The sequence below is a fragment of the Mustela lutreola genome, chromosome 7, assembly GCF_030435805.1.
Source record: "Mustela lutreola isolate mMusLut2 chromosome 7, mMusLut2.pri, whole genome shotgun sequence".
Lineage (NCBI taxonomy): Eukaryota > Metazoa > Chordata > Mammalia > Carnivora > Mustelidae > Mustela > Mustela lutreola.
The window spans coordinates 21,031,265-21,056,936 of record NC_081296.1 but is presented as its reverse complement, the minus strand read 5'-3'; the positions used below and the strand labels follow the sequence as shown (position 1 = coordinate 21,056,936).

General features: G+C 38.4%; 1 long non-coding RNA gene and 1 pseudogene across 1 annotated transcript in view; one reads left to right on the top strand and one right to left on the bottom strand.

Moving 5' to 3' along the window:
* Positions 1 to 24,758, bottom strand: part of LOC131835672 (uncharacterized) — a 286,091-nt gene extending 261,333 nt beyond the window's left edge. The window contains exon 1 of the long non-coding RNA XR_009355322.1: positions 24,478 to 24,758. This is a non-coding gene — a long non-coding RNA (uncharacterized LOC131835672). The remainder of the gene's footprint in view (positions 1 to 24,477) is intronic.
* Positions 2,738 to 2,823, top strand: LOC131837326 (small nucleolar RNA U3; annotated as a pseudogene).
* Positions 24,759 to 25,672: the final 914 nt, after the last annotated feature.

Here is a 25,672-nt window from a genome sequence, read left to right as displayed (position 1 = left end):
TTTTAAAATGTCGTTTCTCCTGAAACCCCAACATCTGGGTGCCATGGGTCTACTTTCTGTCATCGGTTAAATGATTGTCTATCCTTCCCAGGCTTCTTTTGTAATGAGTTTTGGCACATGGGAATTAATTTCATTTCCCTTTTCACACTTAAAAAAAAAAAAAAAAAGATTAACAAAGCAAAGGAAAAAAAAAAAAAAACAGGCACAGACTTGCCTTTTGTAAATCTGTAGTTCTCCCAGATTTTCCATAAAGGTTGCAGGATGGAAAGACAGCGCCTCTACTACTTTTATGGGGAACTTAATCACAGAAAACAATACAGGAATTAGAGACCTTGCCAGATAAGAGGGGCAAGCTAGACATTTTAAATGCCTGCTTTCACCCTAGGAGATTTTCTCTTAGGAAGTGGTTCTTGAACTTGATAATGTGTCAGATACAAGCAGATCTGGTGTTCACTATCAGCACATTTGATTCAGGAGGTAAAGGAATAGGCCTGAGAACTTGCATTCCTAAATAACTTCCCAGGAGAGTCTAGTAATTGTCTGGGGACCCAACTTTAAGAACCAGTCCCTAAGACATCAGGATGGCCTTGGGGTGGTGACAGTTGACTTGTATCAAAAGATTTTCTGAAAGGCCAAGGTGATCCTGATAGTGGGCAGGAAGGTGAGGGTTGAGGGTGAACAGCAATTATACTGTTTCTCAATCTCTACCCTGCCAATATTTTCAGAGTGCCTCCCTTCTGGAAAGAAGTCTTATTAGGCCACACTATTTCTGTAGCTACTCACATTGGAGAAAAAGTGTGCGACTAGATAGCCTAGTCAACAACAACAAAAAAATGCATCACAATCCAGTTCTCTTACAATGAATACTTCCCCTATGATTATTTTAAAATTAGAACAGATAACATAGGCTTATAGAGAAACTTAGAAGTATTTAGAATAATAGAGTGAATTTCTTTTCCAGCCTCTCATTTGATGTCAATTCATGCTGGAGCCATCATGCCTCCATACTACTTTGTTCTTCTTTCTCTTGAAAGTTTTTTTTTTTTTTTTTTTTTTTAAAGATTTTATTTATTTGACAGAGATCACAAGTAGGCAGAGAGGCAGGCATAGAGAGAGGGAAGCAGGCTCCCTGCTGAGCAGAGATCTCAATGTGGGGCTCGATCCCAGGACCCTGGGACCATGACCTGAGCTGAAAGCAGAGGCTTTAACCCACTGAGCCACCCAGGTGCCCCTCTTGAAAGGTTTTAACCTGTAGGGGTATTTCCCAAAATATAGAACATGAAATCTTTTTCTAGTGAATCAGTTGGTTTTTCATTACAAAACTAGGTCCTGGTCGGGGGGCAAGGGCAAGGGCAAGGGCAAGGAGGCTCTCATGTTGCTGTAGTGGCCATCGCCTCTTCATCTGAGACAGGAACATGCATGAGCCAATGAATGATCCACCGTCGTCCTCCTCATCGCACCTTCCAGGACTTGGGAAAGATTCGAAAAATGTTCACATGGTCGTAAAGTTTTTGTAAAATTTGCAAAACTGTAATACATTCCTGTATTTTTCCTCCAAGTCCCTCCTTCTTATCCTAAATTATAGACGTTAGAGGTCCCCTCTAGATAAAATTCTGGCTTACCTGTTTATAGATAAAATAAATGGGAAGGGTTAAAAGCTGCAACATCTTTCCCCATAAATTGTACAGTCTTTTTGGAAAACTCTCCTTTGATTTTATCAAGGAAAACAGAATGAAACAGAAACAGGAAGCACTGTTGTGGGAAGGCATTTTATTCTCCCATAATTTATCCTTAATAGATTTATTGGTATTATTGAGAGATCAACTTAATGAAGTTATTTGTGTCTTTTAGCTTTTAATTTAATAATTCAAGGCTACTAGCAAATTCACAGATCAAAGGTTTAAGCCTTAATTGGTCACTTGCCTTTGCATTTGAAAGGCTGCTTAATCATTTAAAGGTAGTTACATTACTGTTGTTAATATAAATTTCATGGCTTTTTTTTCTTTGATTTCTGTTCAAATGCATTTTTCAGATATCTCCTGCTTGCTCTCAGTGGACCTGGTCTTTCAATCCAATGACATTGGTCCTGATAGTAATTAGCCTATAGCTAGCTCTCGAAACCTCAGAGTCTCATCTGTGAATAAAGACGCAGAGAATCCTACCTTCCTCTTCCTACTTACTCCCAATCTGGGAGTAAATGAAGCAAATACATTAAGCCCAATGTCTGGCAAATACTGGGATCTTCAATAAGTACTAGGTGACTCTGCATAAAGGAATAGAGCACGGAAAGCTATTCAGACAACTTTGATTTTGAAATATTAGGCCAAATATATTGTCTTACATTATTTGCTGAATCAGAAAAATGCATGCATGTTGTTTTGCTTTAAATACCCAGACAACAGCACCCAGATATAAACTACCAAGCAGCTAATAATGCAAATCTTGAAGTCATGCCTATGCCTATCAAATTTTTAAAAAATCAAACCATAATATATCACTAATGCTCAAAATGAAACTAATGGTCTCATCAAAGGAGGCAAGTTTATATAGTTGATGATTTGATAATCACCTAGCTAAATTGGTCCTTCTGATTCTCTTATCAATAGACATAGATTATTATCTGAATCTTTTGTGTAAGGATTAGTATCAATCAAACTATGGATAAAAATAATCTTGTTGACTCTGGTATATGCTGCTGTTACATATTGCTATTTTCCTTGATATTTAAAGTACTTTTAAGACTATACTTTCAGGGATCATTTCTATAGTTTGATATTTAAAGTACTTTATACTTTAGTACAGAATCCCTAGATTTTAACCGGACTTACAGCTGTCAAGAAAATAAGATTATGTTTTTGGCCACCCGAGAAGCAAAGTGTATCCATGTGACAAACTTCTGGCCAATGAGATGAAAGTAGAAGTGATATATATATATATATATATATATATATATATATATCTATATATATCTCATATATATCCCACTCCCAAGGAGTGTATTTAAAGCAGGGATGGGGGGCATTGTGCCCTTCCTTGTCCCCTTCTCCACCTTTCTGTTTAAAATGAAGACATCATGGATAAAAATGGAGCCACCATCTTGGATGGTGGGTGACTTCCAGAATAGAAGTCATGTATATGCAAAAGAAAAATGACAGAAACTCTGAGCTCCTCTGAACTGTGTGGAAGAAGGCCACCATAACTGCTTTGGTTCGCCTAAGACAGAAGATATTAATTTTCTATTTTCACCACTGTTATTTGGAATTTTCATTTATGAACATGAAACCAACCCTAACATAGTAGTCTTATTGCAGAAGTGTTTGGAGGTCAAGTAAGGACATGGCCTTTCAGGGACTTCCTTGTCACTATGAATTTCTTGAAAAGGTGTATTTTCTTTCTAACTTAAGTCGCCCATTGTTTAGAGTACAAATAGTTACAGGACAGGACAATTCTACATCATGCATATCTTAATTTTTATTGAAGGAGCTTTATATGAATACCAGAATATATATGAGCAATAGAAATATATAAAAGTAAGGACTTATGAGATAAAATTCTAAAGTTAATAAAAAGAGAATATAATCCTAAATTCTTGTATTTACAATCATAGATGTTTTTGTAAGCCATTCTGAAGTCCTTTGTGGAAGAGGTAGGGAGAAAAGAACAAATCAACATAACAAAAACCCTTCCAGAAGGTAGTACAGATGCAAATTCTAATGGTGCTAGTCAGATTCTGCCTGGAAATGTTCTTCACTGATAGGAAGGCTGTGCTTTTTGTCCACAGGCGGATGGAGATTTTGCAGTCACTAATACCAGCAAAGCTCCTGGCTGCTGCCTGTTTAGCCCTGGTCTTTCCTTTGATCAGGTGGTACCAATTTGCATGTCAGCTTTGCACTGGGGGCACCAGGCATTGGCCAGAGGACAAGCTGAGACCACCAGTTCATCCCATGCAAATAATTCAACAGCTCACACATGATAACCTTTGGTGTTCTCAGCTCAGGAAAACATCTTCACCAAAAACGTTCCAAGTCAAAGAACCATTGATGATGCCTTGGGATGTGTGCATGCGTACACGTGCACATGTACTTGCCCACACACAAACATTCACATGTATGTTTTAAAGAAATGAGGGTAAGAGAACTGATTTATTCTGAAACTTTCAATCTTTGATTAGAGGCATTCACATGTTAATATACCAAGTAGTCATTTTACTGCAGAAGCTGAAAAATACATATGCAGCCATGATACCATTTCATGAATACATTTCCTGTGGATGTTATTTGCCTGGGCCTAGAAGAAAGCCATCTGAAGCAAAATAAAGAAAAATCAAATTCCTAACCAGTTTATGAACATGAAGAATTTTCAGCCAAACTTATTGTAAGAGTAATGTAAGCAGGAAGATGCAAGAAACAACAATAACGAAAAACAGAAGAAAGAAAAGAAAAAAAAAAGAAAGGAAGTCAGTTAAGTGGAATTTAAGTTGTCAGGCTACAGTGCAGAACTCCATTACCATATCTTTCTTTTTTTTTTTTTTAATAGTATTCTCTGAAAAGCACTAGATGTAATAAAGTCAATTTAAAATTTGTTCTACCAATCTTTTGCATCTGTAATTTTCCCATTAAACGTAAATGCCCATGAGGCAAGCTATTTGCATTACATTGCATTTGCAGTCTTTAAAACAAACTATAAATCCCCTCCTTGTTTCATGTGATTGATGCTGTGTGTATAAATACCACTATAAACCTCAAAGGGGGCTAACAGTGACAGTAAATTAAAGTTTTCAAGTCTGGCAGCATCTCAGCACTCCAGCCCTTGATCTTAAGCAGCGTTGTTAACCCCCGCCTCATTGCCCTCCTGAACTCACCTTTTTTTCCCCCTTCTTTCCCGCTCTGCCCCCCATTCTGATTTCCTTGGGAAACACCTTCCCGGCCATGCAAGTCACACCAGGGCAGAGATAGGCAGTTAATTAAATAGAGGCTTGGCGGCTTGCTGGAGAGTGAGGGCCCTGCCTTGCAGCCCTCCAGTATGGGAGATGAAGAATCTTGGGGCCCCTTCCCTGTGTAAACAATGGTCAGCACTGAGGTACTGATTAACTGGCAAACCCCCCATGTTTAGCTGCTTTCATGGTGATTGTCTTCTGCTCAGTGGACTTCCCATTAGGAGTAGGAGACATGTTGACAGAGAAGTGATGCAGGCAAAAAGGAGGAAAGAAAGGTTTTTAGTCATATTTTTCAATTTCCACTTTTTCAAATCATCTCTCTATCCTCATTCTTTTATTCTTCACTTTAATACTACATAACTGATAGACTTGTTTCTTATTAAAAGTTAAAGTGTGACAAGAAGATCTTTACCTATATAAGAGGGCTTACTTGAAACATAAACAAAGATAATGACTCTGGAACTTCAGAGGACTCCTCGTTTCCATAATAAATTGGTGGGTACTGCTGGTAAATTCTGTCTTATCTGGATCTTAGTGCAGTAGGACTGAATTTGGGGAAAACTCAAAATGGTTATCTTGAAGAAATTATAAATGTTGACTCACTGACTCTTTGCCTCCCATCTCAATGTGTGGGGTTTCTTCTCTCAACATGTAACAGTAAATTCCTTGACCTACCTCATGTGATCACTTCCAAAAAATTGCACCAAGGCTAATTGATTCAGAGTGTATTGGGATTTCTCATTGTTATCTCTAATGTTCCCCATTTTTTTTTTTGCATTTTCCCCAGAATAAAAGGAACATAATTGTAAAATCCCACATCAATTTTTTTTCTAGCTGTATGTGTCATATATGACTTCAAAATAGGAATGTAAATTAGTAGAACCTCACAGCTCATATATGCAAAATTCTTGAGGGAATGGTAAATCTTCAAGGATGAGTAAATTATTCCTCCAGAAGGGGAAGAAAAGACACAGAGGGAAAGCAATTGGGAGGGGGGAAGCAAAGACAGAGGAAGAGAAGGGAAGGCAATGAGACAAGGAAGCTAATTAATTAATTTAGGCTATTAATCTAGACCAAATGTCCTTTGACAATCTCAGAATCAGTGGTGTATCCCAAGTGAATATTGACAGGGACATTGAAATATACTTGGAAAAGAATAATGTATGTGGTTTTTCATTTCTTCTATGATCTTTTAATAATCTAGGTGGAAGAATCTATGAAATATCAATACTGCGAGGAAAAAGTTGCCCAGGAGAGAATTCTGGAGACCTCTTTGGTCCTTTTTCTTTCTTCTCAACTATATAGATGTCCAACCATAGAACCTGTTCATTCTGTTGCCCAAATCTCCTCACTGAGAAGGTAGCTTGTGTCAATCTATGCTTTCCCCTCATCATGCATCTGGTTTTACAAGTCTTTCATAGCCAGTTGCCACAAAAGTGAAAACTTCCATTGACTTGGCTAAGGACACAAATTTTATTAACATTTCTGTGAATGATTCATTAAACTTATTTATAGCCAAATAAAGGAATGCTGGGAAAGTGGTAAGAAAGTTCCAGTTATCACATCTCCACTATGTGCTTCTCACCCCATTTGGTGATTCATATTTTATCAGCCTTTACAATAATCTCATAAGTGGCAGTGTTTGGGGGGATTGGTTTTTTGTCTTTTTTTTTTCTTTAAAAATTTAGTGGAACCTGTTCAGAAATAGAAAATGTGAAGTCCTTAATACAGATCCTAAGACAGAGACCCCAGGATCTTCCAGCAAACCACTAGGTCCACATGATTTTTAAGGTGCATCATGCAAGTTTGCAATCTGGTAGGAAGCTCTAGTGATCTTGTCACTGCATCATGTTTCTGCTATTGGAAATAAACAGAATAAGGAACTGAACTCTGTGTGTATGCATGTTCATTCACATTTATTGGTATCGAGAGACCAAGAAACATAATGGGAGACTCAGAGAAAAAGGTCTATTTTGGAATTGATAGAACTAGGCATCACAATTAGAAGCAAGGAAAGCTAAAGGCAATATTTTAAACTTGTCTTCTTCTGTTTTCTTTCCCCCCCTCCCAATTGTTCTTGTTCTGTTTCTCTCACTTCCCTTATGGAGGAGTAATTTACTCATCCTTGAAAACTTGCAATTTCCCCCAGAATTTTGCACGTGTGAATTGAGAGGTAGTATTAATTCATATTCTTATACTGAAATCATATATGAAACATAAAACTTGAAAAAGATTGATTCATGATGTCACGATCATCTTCTTTTCATCTTGAGGAAAAAAAAATATTGTGGAAGCATCTGAGTTGCCCCAATGCACCCTGAACCAATTACCCTTAAAGCAGTTCTTGAAAGCCATCCCATGAGTTTATTTTCAAGATCATTTGACAGCCTTTACAAAAATAGACATCACCTCTCTGTACCTATCTTGCCCTAATATAAAGTTCCTCAACACAGATACTCCTCCGAGATTCTCCATTCCAGAACTTTTCTTGTTATTTTCCTTTCCAACTCATAGATCAAAACTTACCCATCTTGTGTCTCCTTCCCTTGACGTTACTATTCTAGGCTAGATAAACAGATTCCCACTCTAGTGATATCAAAAAATGACCCTTTGCATGTGTGTCTATTTGATCAGGAAAATTAAAAGCCTTAAATCAAAGGAAGGACTATTGGTGGGAAGCACCTAGTCTACATTTAGTTTTCTTCAAATTACAATTCAATATTTCCAGCAATAAGGGGATATGGAGATTAGTATGATCTTAAAGGAAACAGGAGTGTTGTCTGATGAGTAGTGAAAGTACATTTGTTCACTGCCTGAAGGCTCCTCTCTGTGAGTCCCTGTCCTGGAATTTCAAGTTGTGAGTGAGAATCTTAGATGAATTTTTGATTATATGTCCATCTCAGGCATTGGGAATTGATGTTTCATGTCCATTAACTCAGTCAATATTCTTTGATGATTGCTTACCTTTCATTAACTCAAACACATAGAAGGGTAACTCTCTTTAAGGAGAATACAAACTAGAATAAGGTACAATCTCCACCCTTAAAGAAAGTATAGTCTATTACTATTGAATATGAAATAAAATGGGATAAATACGTTGCAAGTGATACAAAATGTGATGTGAATTCTGATGCAAGAGAGATGATATCTAGTATTTGTGCCATAGGATCATATTTCTTGTTCTTAAATGGGTATCAAGGATAGGAAGATTTTTGTCCTTGATTCAAAAATTTTTTCTTATTTGAGGAGATTGAGTAGAGGTAAGACTGAAATGTAGAATTATTTATAGGAGAACATAAGCCAAATTATTATTGATATCCAATGGCAGAGACTGAAGTCTAATTCACAGGGAAGTTATGAGCGCCAGTAACATGTCTCCCATTGTGTCATTGTGAGAAATTGATGTGGAGAATCATGTCATTGAAGATATTTTTGATATATTTATTTTAGCCAATATTAATTTTTCCTTGATACCACAGACATTTGTTGAGTGGATCGTGTACCAAAGTGTGGAAGAGATATGGAGTAGAATCAGACCAGGGTACAGGTGAGAGTGACTGAAAGCATTTCATGAAAGGGACATTTTGTCTCAGGCACCTGGATTGAAGCAAGTGAGTTTTCCTGAGTAGGGGAAAGCTATGGGTATAGAAACCAGCAAATGAAGGAGAGAACATGGTAGACTGGTTGACATGGCCAACAAAGACTGTTCCTGACAAAGAATAGAGAGATGTGTTCTCACCTCAGCCACAGGTTGGCTGTCAACGGGAAGGTCATGATGTCATTGTGGAGACTCATGTCCCAGGGCTAGGTGGGGATAATGGAAAATCTCCCTGGGGCCACCGCTCAAACCAAGCCCTTTATTTACAGGTAGAAATGAAAGTCCAGTGTTGCCAGATCTGAATTTTCAAGAAAAACTTAAAAATCGCTATTTTTATTTAGACTCTCAAGTTTTAAATGTCAGCCACTAATTCAAATATCCAATCCTTCCCTACAGGTAAATTAAAGACAAGAGGAAGAGAAGAGTCTACCTCAATCCTCCTTCGTGACCTTAGAGAACTCTAATTTAATTTGGTTTTACCTAAATGTATTTATTTTTTGAGCTGGCAATATAAAATGATTGTGAGAAATCTCTGTTGCTGTTGCGGAGAACATAAAATTCTTATTTTTCTACTTTGAGAAATGTCAAGTTATTTGGTCTATTTCATCACTAATTACCTTTAAGAGGAAGACAAATTAACATTAGAAATATAAACTGCCAAACGGTGTACACAAAATACATTTGTAGTTTTGATTCTGCCATGGTTCTGAATTTTTGTTTTTTTTTTCCAATCTTGGATATATGTATGCTCAATAATCTCTATTACATCATCTGTGGTAAAACACATTCCACTGTCTTATTTTTCCCTGTTAGGCGAAACCGGAAGAATACTGCTAACAAAATTACAAGCCCAGAATCTTCATGAGTCATATACTCAAACCCTACTGTTGACACAGACTCTATAAACGGAGAATATCACAGTTGAAGCTCATACCAAAAAACAGAGTAGCAGCTGATTCTGTTCAGTAGCAGGACATGATGGAATTGAAATTCGGCTTTATTTCAGCTAAGCATCTATGCTCCTAGATGTCTGGGACTCTGCAAGTGCAACCTTTGCACTGACCAATGTCAAACACATCCTTCTTTGATACTATGAAAGCTCGCATCTTTTCCGGTCATTACTGTTTTTCAGGAATTAATTGATTGTTAGTGTTTAACCGGAAAAGCCAGAGAGAGAGAGAGAGAGCAGGTGCCTCTACCTGGCTATCATAGAGGCAGTAATAATCATAATGATGACTTGCTGTATTAAGATATGTGCCACCAAGTACCCATTTCAGCCCAACCAGATTGCAAATAACATCCCTCTTCTTCAATCACCCTATTAATTTGGAAATGCTTAGATTTAAAATTCAGCATAGGAAACTACAGATTCTACCAATTAGAATAAGCCAGACTTGTCCTATTAACACTGCCACTGTGCTGTTTGCTTCAACAGATAATGATAATTTAACTTTGAAATAACCTTGTCATTGTAAAAAGAATTAAAATTATAACTCTTCCACAATCCTGGTGTGCAGCTTTCTACAGACTGTGGTGTGCCGAATTTCAAGTAATATTCCTCTGTCGCCCCATATCCCCAGGTCCTGGATAAAAATGAAATGTGCATTTCATAAGAAGATCCCAGTGAGCAGTAATAAGAAAAAGTATTCAATCATAGTCAATTGGTTAAAGCTTTGGGGATGGGCTAGAGCCACCATCTTCTTTTTTCATAAGGACCCGAATAAAAAAAAAAATAAACTAAAATATATCTCAACCTCCCACCAGATCCAGCTGGCTAGGGAAATAGATGGAGTTATATCGGTAGTAATATGAAGATAATTTCCAAAGGATTATTTTAGAATTAGTGGAGGCATCATCAATCACCTCAGGTCTAATAAACAAAAATTCTAGTCAATGTAATATAAGTTATTTTAAGCATAACCTGAGGTCATATCAAAATATATACCTGATGCCATTGTCTCCCCTGCAAATAAAGGGAGAGAAGAAGTGTATTTTTTTTTCCTTTTAATGTATGAAAAACCCAGCAACACTGAGCTTTCGCAGTATCAGGATTTCTGTTTTCAAAGTTGTCAATAAAATTGAAAACAGAAATTGCTCTAACGATATTTTGAGTTCTTAAAAAAAACTGAGAGAAATATATAACTATATATTCATATATTTCTAAGTTTCTTAGGCCTTCGAATTTGCTTTTTTTTTTTTTTTATTTGGAAGGGGAAAGAATTTTGTTCATAAGAAGTTATATTATGCTAGATAGCTGTAAATAAGTCACTCTTCAAAAACAATAAATAATCCCCAAGTTGGCCAAATGTATTTTCACATCGGCTTTTGTCTGCACAAAAGTGAAATATCTTCCAAAATTCTGAAATCTAGGAAGCAAAACTCAGACTGCCCAAGCAGAAGTGTTTTTGTGAAAATCCAGAATAAAGCTTTCTTTTTACCTACCAGGAAACCTTTGGTACAGCCAATATTAGAGCTTGCGTATTAAGCCACTCCAAAAACAGTTGGGAACTTTCATTCATTCTGATTCACTGCAAAAGGAATTTCACTCTGTCTCAGCTCATTATGAGCAGATGCTACTGAATATACTGAGAAAAAAAAAAAATCAGTGGCACCAGGAAAGTCCAACATTAATAAAGAAAAAATGCTTAAAACAATAGTTGTTTAGAGATACCTCGATGGATCCCCCTGCTCCGGAACCTTCTCCTGGGTTGTGAACAATCGAAGATTTATTCGAGCTCTCTGCACACTGGGAAATGAAGACCCAGAAGCTCATTATCATGTCTATTAAAAAGCAGAAACTGGGGTACATCTAAGAAAAGATGTATTACTTTTTAAACCGCACTGCAAACTGCAGACCAATAGGGACTTGAACTATATAAAAATACTCTCAGTAGTAGGGGAGTGGGAAGGGGGTGGGGCAGAGATTCACTCCCCCAAACAGCAGGAAAATACCATGCCCTGAAGTTCCATTGTTGTCATGGCTTTGGCAAAAATGGCTCTATTGGATTTTCCTGAAAAGGGATTTTTGAAGTCAGACTTTTGTTTTTGTCAGGGGACGAGATACAGCAACTCAAGTAACTTCGGGAGCTATGCTCTAGAGGAGGTGAGGGAGGGTGTGATTATCAGTGACCAGTTAAATTCTAGTTAACCCCAATTATAAACCTTCACCTTTGCTAATTGGATGAATTTGTCAGCAGGCAATATACTTATAAAGTATAGTGGAGCCAACTTTGGGCCACTCGATTATGAGATAAAAATCATTATGGTTGGCATGGCTCATTTCTTAAGAGTGGATCTATAAGCAATTTCTACAAAGGTAGAACAAAGTTGAATTTTACTGTAAAGTTGGAGGACCCGTTTATTATAGCTATTTTCTAAAAAAAAAAAAAAAAAAAAAAAAAAATGCCCAGTAAGCAAATTCTCTCTCAATTAAAAGCTTTCCAAACTGAGGGTTTAATGAAACCTTAATTAAAGTCAATGGAAAAGTCATGTTCCAAAAAAAAAAAAAGTAAAGGTACTCAAATGTGCTCAAATGTGTCCTTTCATTTCTTTCTTGACAGATCCAAGAATACGGTTTCTAACTCTTCCAATTTTTTTTAAAGTGTGTTTTGTCCACAGAGAGAAACAAACCAGAAAAACCTGTTGTTTTGCTACAGTCCTCTCACACCTCAAAGAAAAGCAGCGTCTACATTCCCTGAAAATGGTAAGAGATGTTCTTCCACTGTTTCCAACAGTTCACAAAGACTGAGAGCAAACTTTGCCAGTACAATTTGTTGGACTCAATTTTAATAACGAAAATATAATTTTAGGTTTCTAATTCTGTGAGAAAAATCTGTGAATGGGTCCAGTCTGCGTAAAATAGAACAACAGTGTCAATCAGGCGTATTTCCCTGTGGTGGAAATAAAATCTTTCAAAGTTTTCCAAGTTGGAGTGAACAGAGAATCTGTTATGCTTGAAAATATGTTAATAAGGCTTAAAAATATTGTGTTTTAGAATTGGCTAAAGGGCAAATAGCTATCGTCAGCATCGTCTGTCTCTTGGGTGAACAAATACCCAAACGCCTAAAGAGACACGAGGCTACTAGTGTTGGGGACAAAGTACTTCCAAGTACAAAAGAAATACTGTAGCATTTTCTGCTTTTATCTGTTTCACAAAGGGAAGTACAGGAAATTAGATATTCAATAGATATTCTGAGGGAATATAGATTATATTTAACAAGCCACCCTGTATCTTTTTTTCTTTTGTAACAAGGGTGCTAAGAATAGTACTTCCAGAATCTTCCCCTTTATAAACAAAGCAATTTATAGGAAGGAGACAGTAAAAATTATGGGATTATGGAAATTAATGAGCTTTCTGTGTGTGCATGTGTGTGTGCATGTGTGTGTGTGTACACGCGCGCGCAAATGCGCGTGTGCGAGAGAGAGAGGGAGAGAGAGAGATTGGGAGAGAGAAAGAGAAGAAATCTACCTAGGGGCAGGGCGTTGAATGTACCTTCTCTATAACCCAATCCAGACCTTGTCATCACCTGTTGACAATAGGGAAGAAAGAAAGCTAAGCGTTGGGATCAGGGCACAATAATGTCTGTTGACAATAAATTATCAAATCAATAATCATGTTTAGCCAATCCCTTTGTGTAAAACTGTTATTATGATTCTAGTGCCAGCTGTCTGAAACTTTAATTTAAGTGCTTGCTTGAGGCTAGACATTTGGAATGCTAGTTTAGAATGTTTTATAGCCCAAGCAATATGTTTTACTAACCTCAAATACTGTGATGATGGTTTAAATGGTGACTCTAATTTGTACGTGGGGGGCTCCGGGGTGAGTTTTGCTTTCCCAGGGAAGTGTCTGCTGCATCAACAATTCAGACATTACTGGGCTATCTGGAGCAGCTAATCCCAAGGGCCCCTTGGAGCTGCGTCTACCTGCCTGCAGGTAAACACCACAGGTGGTTAACTTCTAGAGTCCCTTCAAGTGGCTGCAAGCTAGAAGTTCCTCAGAAGCAGAAATGATCGGTGAAAAGCACCATGTTGGAGAAGATGTGGTTTAGCGTCCCCTGGTCTGGGCAGTTTGACTTTGTCCCTTCACTATCGGCTTACTCTCTTGACCCTAGACCTTGAATGAGAAGGCAAAGCCAGATCCTGTCCGATTGTCGACGGCACATATTCACCTTCCCTAGTAATCAGTCAGCAACATGCTGGCATATTAGGAATATAGAATTCCACTTTCAACATAGTAGCCTCCAAGAGAAGACCATTTATAAGAATTTTTGCAATTGTTCTGATCATGCATCAGTGTTGTGGACCATGAATTTTGGAAGAAGATGGCAATTTAAGATGAGATACAACTTACCGCTTTATACTGGAATATTATTAAGATTATTATTATTTTTTCTCTTATGGAATTTATAAAACACATTATATCTGGTTATCTCAGTATTATAGCAGTACCTTAATCATGATAAAAATTTCAATTTACAGTGGAAGAATCAGACATTTTGAGGGGTTATATAATCAGCTTGGTCATGTACTTCCACAGACCAGGGTTCGAAGCTGGATGTTCTGAGTCAACCAGTAACAGACGCAACTTGCAGATTTTTGTAATTCTTTCTTGATTCACTGAATCATCAAAAACTCTAACAATCAAAATATCATCAAATTACTTTTGATAGACTGTGCCTTCCATTTATAGACACTAGAACAACCAGCAAATATAAGTTCCAAATTCAATTTCTAAGTTTGCAGGAAAAATGTTCCCAACTGAAGATCCCTTAATAGCTAATAACATCTAATAGTCCTTCTGAGCCCATGATAGATATTTAATAAATCTTGGGGATAACTTGACACTTAAAATACAAACCACATTGTCTCTTTTTCTGCTATAATAACAGTCTAATTTAAGTTCTGGAAATGTTTCCTGAAGTTCTACAGATGAACTCTGCTGGTGGAGACAGGTGGGAAAACATACCAAAGCTGGGGCAAATATCTGAATAAATAGTTCTCTGACAACAGTCTTTGTCAAACTGATTGACTCAGACAATAGCAGTTGACTCATAAATTATTCGAATGTAAGACCTGCACATAGGTACATTGATCATATGTATAGCCAGATATGTTTCTGGAAAAAAATGTGTCCATGTGTAAGTCATGCCCTAGTACAGTTCCTGGCACAGAGGACAGGCATGATATTAAATTTATTAACCAACATCAAAACATTTATTCTCCTGGAACTAGAGAGGCTTACCTCTTGAAGGAATACCAGAGGAAATGTTATATAAAGCACTAACTCTGCTCTCTTCTCAACATATTTGTTTTGTAATTTCCGATGTTTGCATATGCATTTATAGTGAGCTGCTTTTGAAATTATTATGCTGAGAAACAAGTGCTCTACTTGATTGGCATCTGAAATGCAACTTTTCAATTAATTTACATTTTTTACAAAGACAAAGCAGCATTTCTACGATATAGATGATGTTTACAATGTTAGTGAATTTTTTTTTTTTTTTTTTTTTTTTAAGAAACTAGGCAGAAGGGACGTATAGAAAAGGCTCATAAGCATTATCTATGTGAGTAGAATGAATGAGCTGGGTCAGAGTTGTTGATCAACAGATAGCCAAACCAAAAGATGTTTTGATGGACTCTTTCATTGTTGAGAAGGTCAGGCTTGGGTATGCCTTCTATCCTTGAAGTTCAGTGTACAATGATGCCTATGATGAGGAAACCAGACTCAAACTGAGTCAGTTCAGTGAGTGACTGGTTATTTACATCAGGGCTCAGTTTCCACACAATCACACGGACCAGTCATTTGACCACAAAAAGTGATATTACACAGTGAAATATTTGAGGGCTGGAATTTTGAGAAGTTGACTTGACTTTATTTCTTGCTGTGTCTAATATTTTATTTTCATGCAATGAAAATGCAATATTTTTAAAATGTTCATTCTGTTTACCATTAAATGGTAAGATAATGAGTGATTTTGTTTTTATTTTTTAAGTATTTACGTATTTTCCATTCATACAATAAAACTTTCTTCTCCTGCAATAATGTCTTTCTACTTGTCTCCACATACAGTCACCAAGTTTTGCCCTCATGTTTCATTTCCAAGTATGTATGCTGGCCCAGATCTTTATGCCAATATTCTGACTATTGCAGAGGTTGCGTGAAAAATTTGGATTCTACTGCTTTTCCTACAATCCTTAAATACCAGTATATTCCTTTTGTCAGTCACTCTTCTGCTCAGTTTTCTGTAGGTCACTTTTTTTTTTCTACCAACCTTTTAAGTAGAGTTCATGCATCCATTTATTTTTTGTTTTTTTTTAAGATTTTATTTATTTATTTGATAGAATGAGAGAGAGCAAGCAGGGAAAGTGGCTGACAGAGGGAGAGGGAGAAGGCGGCTCCCCACTGAGCAGGGTGCCTAACATGGGGCTCCATCCCAGGACTCTGGGATCATAACCTGAGTTGAAGGCAGATGCTTAATTGACTGAGCCACCCAGGTGCCCCTCATGCATCTATTTATTTCTTCATTTACCCACTCTTTCAATAAATAGTCTGTAATTACCAACTATAATATCAAAAGAGTAGGCATTGTATAAATGGTAAATAACAAGTTTGTGACTTCAGCCCTCATGAGGCTTAAGATCTAGTTCAGGAGATGGAACACACATGAAAACAGCTTTAGTTAGAATTAGATTGCCTGGGTCCTGGAATCAGATTGCCTGAGGTAGAATCCAGTTTCCACAGTTCATTAGCTTAATCTTTGGGCCAGTTACTTAATGCAGTTGTGCCTCAGTTTCCACAGTAATAAAGTCAGCTGAATGATATTACTCGTGTTAAGGGAATATTGTAAGAATTCCATGAGGCAGGACATGTAAAGCCTTAGGGCATCCTGGTTCAGCAAAATCACTCAAAACACATTTCAGTTGGTTGGTTAGGTGAGTAAATAGAATTTAAGAAAATCTAAAACAAATAAAAAAAAAAAAGAAAGGAAAGGAAAAAAAAGAAAATAATAAAAAAGAAAAGAAAAGAAAAAGTCAAAAAAAAAAGTAAAGAGAAGGAAAGAAAGGAGGGAGTTGAGACTTTTCAAAGCTCCAAGAGGGAAGGAACCCTTTCCATAGGTGGGTGCTTACAGGGATCCCCAAAGTGGTATTAGAGCTGTGGCTGGAGGGAGCAGCTGGAATGTGACTGTTAGGTGAAGGTGTGCAAGGTCTGGACTGGGCCAGTGTAATTTCCTGAGGAATTCCCTTCACTCATTATGCCTGCTCACTTCCATGTGACTGTCCTCACACTACTTCCTATGGTTCCCCTTCCTCTGACTCAGGCTGAGTGCTCTAGGGAAGCCTTCACTGAGCAGGAAATATTCAGATACTGTGAGAGTGATTACATGCTACCTGCTCTGCCTTTACTGACCTCCTTATGTTATTACGTTGCACAGAAGGAACATGCCTATGAAATTTGCCCTTGACTCTAAGTTACTTGACCTCAAGTCCCCAGTCTTTGCAGATCTAGCACCTACTGAACCGGCTGACACAACACAGACACTCAAAACATGCATGAAGTTCTAAAGACCATCACTGGTAATCTGGATATCCTAAAGAAATGGTGGAATGGAAGGCGCATAACCTGGTTTATTGTGTCTGATTGCTAATATAGTTCAGCGCTTCACCGGGCCAACTTCATTCACCTTGGAGCGAGAATGAATCTCTGAATTGCAACGTGAACTCCTTTGAAACTTCAAGAGAAAAACATTTACCATCAGTGGTTGGGATTTCTTATGGTTTTTCATCTGGGGGTGTTATCAAATTCTAACATCAGGAAATTTCTCCTACTGGAAGAACATTCCAAATTTTACCAAATTCAACTGGCCTTGAATACGATTCAAGAATTCTAAACATGGGGGCAGACGGCAGGTTTTTGGGAACCTTCTTCTCTAGGCAAAGAAAATAATACACAATGACAATAATAATGTTATTAATATTATTAATAATAATAATGACAGTAAATGTCACAATGAATAAGGGTGCAAAGGCCACATGTGAACGGTTCTTCCCCCACTTCTTTATGTTAGATACTAGAGAAGCAAAAAAACTATTTTTTTAAAAAGAATTTTCACTCAGAAATACACACACACACACACACACACACCTCAAAAGGATAAAAGATTATTTTGGAATAAAAAAAATGCTATCTCCATTATATTTTAGAATCAAATAAAGTTCAAGTACATTTTTCAAACTTACCTTACTTTCATAGAATGCATTAAAAAGTCACTTAATGCCTCTCAGACAGAGTCAGAAATTGCATTCCTGTAACTGAGGTCAAAATCTCATTGAAGAGTTGTGATTTTTGGATTGATTTGTATCATTTCTTTATTCACTTCTTCTTCATTTATTTCTTTTCTTCCTTGACCCAGAGAAGAGGCCACCAACTAACAAAAGCCCCAATGCCATCGAAACTCTGGACGAATAATACTGACCCACATTAGCAAGTTGAGAGCCCTATCTTATTCTACACTGTAGAGTACAAAATTATAGAATAAAAAATAAAGAGGTTATCAGTCACACAATTTGTCTTCTCTGGCAATGCAGATTAAATGGTTATAACTTCACCAGACTCCAATCTACTTGACATCTGTCAAAAGGCTGGGGTCATCTTTCTTCCATTAGCAAGGGTCTCCATTTCAACAATCCCCACCATACCCATATTCATGTCAGATACAATTGTCTACTTCTTGTCAATCTACCCTGTTAATGGGATCAACAAGTGCTGAAACCAGGCATCTTTCTCTTCCGCAGGTTGTAAAGAGAAAATGCTGGATCTTTTCAGGGACAGAAGAGCAAAAAGTAAAAGGGAAAGATAGCTTCTGGACTCCTTGTCATCTAATGTTCTTTTATTTATTTCCCAATGCTGAAGTTTCCCATTACACCAACCTATAAGATGCAGGATTTGCTTTGTGACTAGAAATGCTGCCAGTGACCCAACTCCAAAGTCTCCATTTGTGGGCATGATCTATTCCCTCCCAAATCACTGTGGTAGACAGTGAAGCTTTCAAATGTGCCAATTGAAACCAGGCACTGCAGAAACATAATTTGTCTTTGGAAATGCCTCTAGTTTCAGTGCTAAGAAGTATCCAATTATAGTATACTTGACCCATCATCCTAGCCTCAGTCACTAAGCAGATCTGCGGACTCAAAACATGTTTGTGGTGAATCCCCAAATATTGTGTCTCCAAAATGTTTTGGAGAAGGGATGAAAATGCAGGTTCTTAATCCATACTCCTGACCTCTTCAAATTGTTACTGATTGCGATCAATCCTGGATTCTTTCAGAGGAGACAGGAGTCGGCCATTTACATGAACCAATCGTCCCATCCCTTGGTATCTGGGAGCAAACTCACGAGTTTATTTTAGATTATCTAAATTGCAATTTTGAATCTCAGAATCTTGTTAGATAGCTACAAATTCAATAGCAAATTCAACACAAACTCAACATGGCAAAGGGGATGGTTAGACTAGGAAAACCACATGTTGAGGATACATTTGGAGACAAAAGGTCAACCTTTAACCAGCAGAGCCCTGTGAGTACCTCTAACCCAGATGATAACTCACTCAATCATGCTTGCACCTTTTATGAAATTTTTTAAACATAAAAACTAAGTTCAAGTAGCTGAAGAACCCTTCTCTAAGCAGTCCAGGGATCAACTGTTCAATTTAAGCACCATATAGGGTTCATGAGTTTGTTTCTATAGTAATTCCTATGTGTTTGTACTTGCATTTCTATCTTTAATCCATAGAATCAGTGGTAAGAAATGAATAAAACCTATCAGTGGAAGCAAAAACAACATGGCCAAGGAATGTAATGTTTTTGCCCCATTGGCCTAGGAGAGTGATCCTGATATTGACATGATATATATTAAATACTATGTTTATTTATTATGTAATGCCAAATATGATACACAGATTTATTATGCATATGAATCTATGATATATGTACATATACCATACTATATATATAATATGCTATGAACATGTCTATACAATATACAAGTACTATACTATATACATGTACCATACTACATACATGCACTGTAATATATATGTGCATTATAATATATACATGCTCTGTACTAGAAGCATGCCCTACACTAGAGGCATGTACTATACTAGATGTGTGTGCTATACTGTATATATATATGCTGTATATTCCTAACAACATATATATTTGTTTCATATGCTATGTATCACTTTTTAAAAGTATATGTTAACAAAAAGAAAATAAGTATATGTTAACAGTATATATTTAATAAAATTTAATATACATTTAATAAAGCATAAATATACATGCTGCATAATCTAGATTTAATAAAATAAGTATCTTCAGTTAAGCATACTCCAGACACACAATGGCTGTCTGACATTGGGTAAAGGTTTATTTTGGCTATGGACTGCTCAGTGTTTTGAGAGGTCCATTTCCCTAAGCCAAGATCCCGACCACCCCCCACCAATGGCCCTCAGTCCAAACACACACACTCTCTTTTTAAAATTGTTCTGCCATTTTTGTAAGATTGAGTTTGTGAACTGCCAAATTTACTGAGTCATGCCCCCTTCTCACTCCTCTGAAGTTTGTGCCAAGTTCTGTTTCTGAGGCAAAGCAGAAATAAACACCTTTCACTAGTACTTCACTCTTGTGGTAAAATATGAGGGCATCCTCTCTCAGTATCTGCAGAACAGATTCTGAAAACATCCCTTTCTGGATTTTCTGCTTTTCTCATTCTATTTTCTCCCAGAATCTGTTTGCAAAACATTTTATGGAATTGGCAAGTTATTTGCGCTGCTTTTGCATTGCAGTCTGACTAATTCAATTGCAATTATTTGTAAACTGCCGCCATAACTCTTCCTTGGCTAATGTCTGCAAACTGTTTACTAAACAATAAACTTAATCATGCATTCATTGTTGCAAATGTCTCCAAATGGCTTCAGAGTAGAGCTGACTTGACATTTTTGCCTATTTGCAAAGCCATGAAGGATGTTTTCTGAATAACAGTAAGTTCTATGACATTTAGTTATTCTATTTCCTACATCTCTTCTGATCTATGGCAGATGGAGATAACCTCTTTTATGGGTCAGCCAATGGGCGGTGCTAACAGTGGTCAATCCAAAGCAAATGGGGCTGGGGGTAAGGCGTTGGTAGCAGACACATTATGACAGCGTGGTTTGGGCAATGGTCAGGTTTTATAAATATTACCTGAGTATCACCTAGCATATTAGCCAAGTTACTATTATATTTAGGATGCTGTCTGAGACTTCTTGAGGAGTACACGTTGTAAAGACAGTGGCTCTGCGCATGGAGAATCTGACAGGATGTGAGGTTGAGAGGAAGAGGAAAGATCAGATCAACATCTCAAAAAACCTAGTGATCTAACAGACTCATGGTGTTGCTACCAACAGTGGACAAGTCAAGATGAGGAACTGATCTGGGGAGAATGATGAAAAAGATGGCTCAAAATATCCTGGTTTGACCCAGAAACTACATATTTGGCAGAAGAATGTATAAAAAATGTCTAGTGGGTAGTTTGGAATGGAGAGTGACAAAGCAGGAAATGTCTGGCTATAGACTCTGGCATGGGGACATTGGCCATAAGAGTGTGGCTGACTCTGGGGAAAGGTAAGGGCAGACTTTTGTGGGAAGGGTACTTTTTTCATTCAGTAGGAAGATAGAAACTTAATGAAAACCTTAAACAAAGATGGAAAGAGGACCTAGTTGTAACATGGTCATAGAAATGAGGGAGCACTTCAAGAAGTCTGGGGTGTGGAATGTCTGTGGCAGAAATGTTGCGGACAATGAGGAAAGCATACTGAATCAGATATGGAGAAGAGACAGAATTTTTCACCAAAAATGCTGGGAGCTAGCATGAAGGGCATCAATGAAGTCCTTTGGATACTAGGAGCCTCCCACCCACTGAGAAGTTTAGCTGTGGAAAAGGAGGAAGGCTTAATAGGTAGCCAGTAACATATCTTCAGTTTGCTCATTCTTGCCCTCTTCACAATTCTGCTTCAAACCATTAGAACATCCTTCATTATCCCCTTTCTGCTTGTGAAGCTGCCCACCACATTAATGGGAAAAACAGAAGCAATCAGAGGACAATTCCCACATGTTTTATCCTGTGTCTTTGCCCATGGACTCAATCTCCTTCTTCTCCTAATACTATGAATAATTGTTCTAAACACTTTGGTCAAGCCAACCTCTTGGTCACTATATGCCATCCCTTCCTTTCTACTCCAGAATGTTCCTCCAGCAATTTCCTCCTCTCCTGCACTGCCCATGTCACCTACTTTGCACAGGAAGTCTGATTTATCACACCAGAAAAACACCCTCCCATGACTCCACATGGGTCCACAGGTCTTCCTCCATTTCTCTGCTTCTACTCACTGCCTCTAATTTGCCTTTTCCTCCTCTCCCTTGACTTTAGTGAAATCAACATCTCACAGCTCACCTCTTCATTGAAACAGCTCTTATCAAGGGCAATAGTGACCCTCACTTGGCTAAATTCATGAGACAGTTTGTGGTTCTCATTCGATTACTCCCTTCTCTCAAAATTTGCACTGCTTTTGGGTTCCAGAACACCATTTTCTTTTGGTTCTCTTCCCACATCACTGGGCACTACTTCCATTTTGTTTTTTGGTACTTCCTCACCCTCCTGACTTAGAAACATTAGAACACTCCAGTGACTGTTCTTTCCACTTCTTCTCCATCTCCATCTACACTGGAGGATGGAATCCTACATGATTCTATCCTGCCTTTGGCTTTGAGTATCACCTAAATACTGATGACTCCAAAATCATATCTCCAAACTGGATGTCTACCATCAACCCCAGGTCCTATGTATCTCCTTGTCATATTCAGTTGACTATTCAAATGGTGTCTCAAACTCAACATTCATAGAACCAAATTCACAAATCCCCACTAACCACCAGTTTCCCAAGCCTGCTTCTTCTCCAGTCTTTCCTTAGCAAATAGCAACTTCATCCTTCCAGTTGAAAACAATGCAGATATTTATCTCCTTTCTTGTTCTCATATCTCTAGAGCTGTTCATCAGCACATGCTGTCAATTTTCTCAGATGTATGTAGCATCTCACTTCTTGCCACATCATTGCTACCATCTTGTTCCAAGGCATTACCATTTCTTGCCTTGACTATTACAGTCAGTTTCTACCTGGTCTTTCTGTTTCCATACCTGCCTATCCAAAATCTCTTCTCAATGGAAAAGCCAGAGTTTTTCTTTGTAAATATTGTTTGTACCAGCCTTCTGCTCAGAGGCCTCTAGTGGTTTTCCAGACCTCACCAAAAGTAGGAGCCGAATTCTTTTTAATGACTTTGAGACCAACCTTGATCTGGGCCCTGGTCGCTCTTTGCCTTCATTGTCTCCTTTGCTTCCTTCAATTCACTCTACACCAGCTACACAAGCCTCTCACCTGTTCCTTTAACAAAGAAAATATCTCACGAACTTTGCATGTTCTGTTTCACTTGGCTGCTACATTCTTTCCCTTACCCTGCTTCATTGCTTTCAAAATCATCTGACCTACCATATTTACTTGCTCATATGTTTATGGCTTTCACTCAACTGCATGTAGGAACTCTGAAAAATGGAACTTTATCTTCATCATCATCTTCATCACTGTCCTCTATTGCCACCACTTAGAAAAGCACCCAGCACATGGTTCATATGCAATAAATACTTGAATAAGTAAAATTCCACTGAATGCAAAGTCAATGGTACTTAGTGCGCTACTTAAAGCATCATATTGGTTCAATAAACATCTATTGAATGAATGAATGAATCTGTTTCCAGGACTGGGGAGGCATGGACTCACTCACAGGCAGAAAGCAAGAGCCAGTTGGGGAAACATAGATATTATGAAGTAGTTAATTGAATAACATGTAAATATACTATCACCAAGTACGTCCTGGAACTAGGCACGCCAGGATGTTTCACATCATCTGCAACATGATGGGATGTTGATGGGGTGACCCACCCAGGGTGGGACTGGGTTTCTCAGGACCAGCTGGTGAGAGGGATTCCTACATCAGGGGTTATCAAGAAGCCAAATCCAGGAAATCAATCAAATTTAGAAGATAGATTGGGTCACCAGAACCAAAAATTCAGACTCAGATGTAGGAAGAACTATGGCTGGCATCAGATTCTTGGGAAGGTGGTATTTGAATCGAGCATGGAAGAGACAGGCTGGTTCATAACACTCAAAGAAACAAATCAGCAATACATGCACATTTTTGATACAATGGAGAGAGTATTCTAGGCCTCAAACCCAGGCTCTAGTCTGGCATTAAGATACAGAGAAACACAGAGAGTGACTGTATCACGTGCCCCAGCTTGAAGACCTATTCATTCAGTCCCAGACGGAAGCCTACACCCGACATAACCAATTCCGACCCAGGATGGGTGTCTGACTACCAGAGATAAGGCAGTCAGGAAAAACTGCAAAGCCAGAGTCCCGACTGGCCGGTTCTGCAAAAGCCCCATCTGGGAAACCCATCGTTCCGTTTCCCAAGCCATTCCACTGGAATCAGGGATTTTCCTCTTGTAAAACTGGCCACAAAATACAACTTAGAAAGTGCCCCAAACCGCTCAGCCAGACCCGCCGGCAAGCACAGTTCCTCTCGGCTTTCTAAGAACGTCTACTATATAATGAAAACCATAAACTCCCAGCTTCCACGCGCACGCGCGCTGCTGTTGGACGGGGACCAGCCCTTCCTCCCGCCAGAGCATCCCTCCCCCGCCGCCTTGACAGCGCATCCTCGTCTCCCCGCAGCCGCAGCGGGAAACCGCCCCCTCCGCCTTCCCTGGTCCCCCAAGTCTGGGTGCCAACTTCGGTTCTAAAACTGTTCAAAGTGAATAATCAAAGGTCGTTGAAAATAAGGTGACACTTACTTGAATCAATGTCTTCTTGAGGCTTTTGAAAGGTGCAGCAGGCATAAAATTTAATATTGATTGTTGGGGCACATTCCATTCCCCCTTTCAGAGTCATTTCAGAATGACAAATAATTTGTTTTCATCCGTATGGGGAACGTCTGTCTATCTGCTGGACACACACGAGTCTCCGGCTTTCTTAGAGAAGCTCAGCGGGCTTTTTTCTGGCCACTTCTCTGAGTTGGCTCTCCCCTCCTTAAATTTCTTGGTTCCTGCCGTCCCCTTCTGCTTGCTCCTCTTAGCTCCTGTTCTAATTTCAACTGTCATTTCCCCTGCTCTCCCGAGTGCTCTGAGCTCCTGTTCTAATTTTTCATGTCTTCTCCCAGTGCTGCCCTCCTTTCTGTCTCTCTGACCCTCTCCTTCTCGCCTTCTCTTTTTCTCTGACTCTGACTCTTCCATGTCCCATTGGAGGCTTTGCCTCAGGTTTTACTTCGGCTTCGGTATTCTGCATCCTGCTAAACGCAGCCAATAATAGGATGTCCGATCTGCTCTGCATAAATCCCAGAATCACAAAAATAAAACAGAAATTTTTTCCACATTCTTCGACACCTGCCTTTGCATCTCATCTCCCCTCAATAGTTCCTCCCCCTCCTTCCCTTCCAGCTTTTATTTGCAGTTGGAATAATCTAAGAAAGTGTCTTTTTATATTCCTTGGTTGATAGGAGCAAAATAGAGGGAATTGGTCTGAGAACTCTCATCTCAATATAATTCTGGTCCAACTGGAAAATCCCTCAATACAATTCTGGTCCAAACTAAAAAAGTTTGGACAGATTTCTAGTGAGTATCCAGGTAAGTGTGAACCAAGATTTGCTAGGAACCCATCATTCCTTCCAACAATGCTTAAATGGATAAGGAAGTTAAGGTCATGTCTTCTAAGTGACATATTTCTCAGGGGTTTCTCTCCCCTCTCAGTTGCAGATAGAAACAACGCAGACTTTGTTAATTACACACAGAGTGATTTGCATTATTTGCAAACTGCTTCCCCAAGTGTGTATATGGGCAAACAATCTGGGTAGGAATTTGAACACACTGGTCGGGCCTGGAATGAAAGAAATGTTCAACAAATGTGGTGTTGGGATGTGGAAAGGAATTCCTAGTTGTCTTGAATATCCCGGATCCTTAAGACAGGGATAGTAGGTGATTCTATCTACATGTT